The 5,293-nt window shown below is 43.9% G+C and overlaps 1 pseudogene across 1 annotated transcript; it reads left to right on the forward strand.

Moving 5' to 3' along the window:
- The first annotated feature begins 3,768 nt into the window (after positions 1-3,768).
- On the forward strand, positions 3,769-4,632 carry LOC311220882 (mitochondrial nicotinamide adenine dinucleotide transporter SLC25A51-like; annotated as a pseudogene). Its single transcript has one exon. The product of its transcript is annotated as a mitochondrial nicotinamide adenine dinucleotide transporter SLC25A51-like (transcript).
- The last annotated feature ends 661 nt before the right edge of the window (positions 4,633-5,293 follow it).

Consider the following 5,293-nt stretch of genomic DNA (forward strand, 5'->3'; position numbering starts at 1 on the left):
TCCTTTCAGATAGTCATATAGAGAGAAAGAAAACAATGAAAAAAAAAGTTCAACCCAGGGATCTTCAGTTTCTGGGAAAATCGTAGAGAAAATCTTCTTGGACTATCCTTTTGAGTAATGAAGGAGAAAGTGCCTGGGAACTGTCAGCACACATTTATCGAGGGGCTATCATGCTTGACCAACCTACTTACCTTCTATGATAAAATCGATGGTGTCCTGGTTTCAGCTAGGATAGAGTTAATTTTCCTCCCAGTACCTGGTAGGGTGCTGTGTTTGGAATTTAGGATGAGAATAATGTTGAAATCTGTGGTGGTTTTACCGTGCTGGGCAGCTAAACCCCACAACCGCTCTCTCACTCCCCCTCCTTTAGATGAGGAGGGGGAGAAGTAAAGCAAAGAACAACTCACGGGTTGAGATAAGGATAATTTAATTAAAGGGAAATAATTATAATAATTAAATAAAGACTACCATGAACTAAACAATTTAACTAAGGGGAAATAAAAAGGGAAAGGGGAGGGGAAAAGGAAAAATAAAAAGAAGGGAGGAAAACAAACAAACAAAATAAATGAAGGCTATATGGAAGTGCAGAGGAAAGAAATTACTCTCTACTTCCCACAAATGAGCGATGATTGACCACGTCCTTGAAGCAAGGCCTCAACGCACGCAGCCGGTGTTCGAGAGGAGGACCGACGTCTTCCCAACGAGAGCCCACCCCTCCCCTCTTCTTCCTGTTTCCACCTTTTATTGCTGAGTGTGACATCACATGGTATGGAATATCCCTTTGATTGGTTTAGGTCAGCTGCCCTAGTGATGTTTCTCTCCTCACTTTTTGCCCACCCCCTAGGAGGGTTAGAGAAAGGCCCAATGCTGTGCCACTGCTGCTCAGCAGTAGACACAACACTGGTGTGATAACACTGCTGTTCCAGCTACAAGTACAGAGTACGGCACTGTATGGGCTGCTACCGGGAAAGTTAACATTCCAGCCAGACCCAGTACACTGATGCTTTAATTGTTGCAGAGCAGTGCTTACACCAAGCCAAGGACTTTTCAGCTTCTCTCTGCCCAGCAGGCAGGCTGGGGGTGCAGCAGGAGCTGGGAGGGGACAGACCCAGGACAGCTGACCCAAAGTGGCCAAAGGGGTATTCCATACCATATGAGGACATGCTAAACAATTAATATGGGTGCCTGGCCAGGGTGCGGGGACCAGCTGCTCAGGGTTAGGCTGGATATCAGTTAGCGGGTGGTGAGCAATTGCATTGTGCAACACTTGTTTCGTACACATTATTATTAGTAATACTATTATTATTATTTTCCTTTCTTTTCTGTCCTAATAAATTGTCTCTATCTCAACCCACAGGCTTTCATTTTTTTTCTGATTCTCTTCCCCATCCTAGAGAGGGAGGGGGGAGGGTGAGCGAATGGCTGTGTGGTGCTTAGCTGCCTCCTGGGATAAACCACAACAGGGGAGAGCACTGGATGCCATTTACCCTGACTTCAGCAGGATTTTCAATACCATATCCCACAATATTGCTGTATCCAAATTGGGATGGTATGGTCTGTATGGGTGGACGAATAGATGGGTTAAAAAAATAGTTGGGTGATTGAGCTCTGAGAGTGGTGGTTAATGAGTTAAAGACTAACTGAATGCCTGTGACAAGTGGGGTTCTGCATGGCTCTATCCTGGGACTTGTCCTTTAAAATATCTTTATCAAACACCTGGAGAAGGTGATGTATCTTGCTCTCATCAAGTTTGCAAGAGTTGGGAGGATGAAGTTGTTGTGGTTTAACCCGGCCGGCAGCTAAACACCACACAGCCGTTCGCTCACCCTCCCCCCTCCCTCTCTGGGATGGGGGAGAGAAACGGGAAAGTGAAGCTTGTGAGTTGAGATAAAGACAGTTTATTCAGACAGGAAAATAATAATAACAATAATAATAATAACAATGATGATGATAATAGTACTACTGTGAGAAACACTCTGTAGCCAACTTAGGCTCAGGCGAGGATCTCAGTGAAGTAGTAATTTATTCGCGATTGCAATGGCGGGCACCCCACAAGCAGGAGAGCATGCCGACTGGTTCCAAAACATAGTTTATATACTTTTTGATGACAGAACCCTCCCCTGTTTCCTCACTGAGTGGGTAATCCAGGTTCACAATCTATCTGATGCTTCACAGACAATGCATGACCTTCAGTTGCTGGCCTGTTAAATTTCAAATTTCTTTTTACACTTTTACTGTTTAAAGTGGTAATGTTTCTTCACTTATCTGACTTGACTTGACACCGTGATTTTCTCCTAATTGCTCTAAGGAGTCTGGTTGTCTGCATTTTACAAGGTTGTTGAGCTTTCTTATCACTGCAAGCATATCTCAATACCACATTCCTTCCTTCTAAACAATGTAACTCTGCAAAAACAACATTTATATTCCCACACTACTAATAATGATGTGTACAAAACAAGGGATGCACAATGCAATTGCTCACCACCTGCTGACTGATGCCCAGACTATTCCCGAGCAGCTGGCCCCCGCACCCTGGCCAGGCACCCATATTAATTGTTTAGCATGTCCTCATATGGTATGGAATACCCCTTTGGCCACTTTGGGTCAGCTGTCCTGGGTCTGTCCCCTTCCAGCTCTTGCTGCACCCCCAGCCTGCCCACTGGCAGGACAGAGCAAGAAGCTGAGACGTCCTTGGCTTGGTGTAAGCACTGCTCTGCAACAATTAAAACATCAGCATGTTATCAGCACTCTTCTCATCCTAAGCCAAAACATAGCATTCTACCAGCTACTAGGAGGAAAACTGACTCTGTCCTAACAGAAACCATGACAGAAGTAAATACACTCAAGGGCAGGGCTGCCATTCAGAGAGACTTAGACAAAGCTGGAGGAATGGGCTGACGAGAACTTTATGTAATTCACCAAAGACAAATGCCAAGTCCTGCACCTAGGGAAGAAGAACCCCTGGCACCAATACCATCTGGGGACTGGCTGGGGAACAGTTCTGCTGAAAAGGACTCAGGATTCTTGGATATCAGCAAGCTGAATATGAGCCAGCACTGTGCCCTGGCAGCGAAGGTGGTTAGCAGCATCCTGGGATGTATTACCAGGAGCATTGCCAGTAGACTGAGGGAAGTTTCCAGGTGACAGGTTTCCAGGTTTCCATGGTTTCCTCCTCTACTTAGTGCTCATTAGATCACATCTAGAATGCTGTGTCAAATTTTGGGCACCACAATACAAGGAAGTCATTGATAAAGTGGATTAAATTAAGTGGAGAGCCACTAAGATGGTCAGAGGGCTGGAGTAGTCACAGTATGAGGAGAGGCTGAGGGAACTGTGCTTGTTCAGTCTAGAGGAAAGAAGGCTGTAGGAGCACCTAAGAGCAGCCCCCCCGTACCTATGAGGATGCTATCAAGACAGAGACAGGCTCTAACAGACAAATGTCAAATTGTTTTCATTTAGTTTGTTTTTAATCAACAGAACATACATGGAGGAAAAAAATGGCTAATTTTTCATATCCTCGGATCTGGTGCAGGAAATCGTGTATTTTGCATCATCTGTCAGATGCAGCATTTGGCATACTGTTCCACTGAATTTGATGAAGTTTCTTCAGGATGTAAAATACTGAGCAGTGTGCACATGTGTGTGTGAGCTGAAATACCTGTCACATGCAGTTTTGTTCACATTCTTTTCTTCTTTTCTTTTTTTTTTTTTTTTTTTTTTTGACATAGGAAAAGAGATCTAAGCTATTTCTTAAGGGGCAAAAGAAAGATGGATTCACAAGACTGTGTCCCAACAAATTCAAAGCAAGATTTCAGACATTACATAAAGAGTAGGTCTGGTATACATTATCTTTGTGGCTGTTGTGCAGCCTTCACCAATATAGCAGTCACCTTCCCTATCCAGAAGGTCCTCTTTCAGTTGTATGGCTTGAAAACAAAGGATGCAGTACATCAGCTGTAGAAGGATGGAATTCAAAATCTCTGTCGTGGAATCCTTCCTCCATTAATGCAAAAAAACACCACCCTGGCTCTAATGTTTGGCTTGTATGAAGGTTTCTCCTCCTTGTTCCACAGTCACACAAGTGCACCCAAACTCCTAACTTGTAGCATGGCAGCAGTGCTTGCAGGGACCACAGAAGCCCTTCTTACACCTTTTGAACGAGTCCAGACTTTGCTTCAGGACTACAAACATCATGAGAAATTTACAAACACTTAACAGGCTTTCAAGGTACTAAAAGTCTATGGGATTAAAGAATATTATCAGTGTTTTGTGCCCATTCTGCTCTGGAATGGAAGCAGTAATATGCTCTTCTTTGGCCTACGAGGACCTATCAAACAATGTATGCCTGAAGCAACTAATAGCACTCATTTGGTCAATGGCTTTATCTGTGGAGGGCTGTTGGGTGCCATGCTGGGATTCTTATTTTTCCCAATGAACGTTGTAAAAGCTCGCATGCAATCTCAAATTGCTGGTGAATTTCAGTCTTTTTCAAAAGTTTTTCTGATGATCTGGCTAGAACATGATAGAAAATTGATGCATCTTTTCAGAGGAGCCCATCTGAATTACCATCGTTCTGTCCTGTCATGGGTCATAGTCAATGCAACATATGAATTCTTGCTAAAGCTATTATAAAAAATGTTAACTTCCTTTGAAGACCCTCTATTATCTGGGGTATTAGCATATTTGAGGTCACAGTCTCTAGGAACACAAAAATTTATGGAACTTTTAATGAATAACACGGAGTACCATGAAGTTTGAAGAGAATTTGTAGTGGTTTTACCCAACTGGGCAGCTAAGCTCCACCACAACCACTCTCTCACTCCCCCTCCTCAAATGGAAAGGGGGAGAAAATACAATGGAAAGGGCTCAAGGGTTGAGATAAGGACAGGGAGATCACTCAACAATAATTGTCATGGGCAAAAAAGACTCAGTACAGGGAGATTAATACAATTTATTGCCTATTACTAACAAGCTAGAGCAGTGAGATACAAAGGGGAAGAAAAAAAAAAGAAAAAAAAAAAAAAACTTTCCCCCATCCACCCTCTTCTACTTCTTCCCCCCAAGCAGCACAGGGGAATGGGGGAATAGAGGTTGTGGTCAGTCTACAGGTCTATAGCACTTTGTCTCTGCCGCCCCTTCACAGTCACTCTCTTCCCCGGCTCCAATGTGGGGTCCTTCCCATGGGATGCCATCCTTTCAAAACTGATCCTGCATGGGCTTCCCACTGTGGTGGTTTTACTTGGATGGGCAGCCAAGCTCAACCGCAGCCATTCTCTCACTCCCCCTCCACAAA

This window comes from Netta rufina, assembly GCF_964035555.1.
Source record: "Netta rufina genome assembly, chromosome: W".
NCBI lineage: Eukaryota > Metazoa > Chordata > Aves > Anseriformes > Anatidae > Netta > Netta rufina.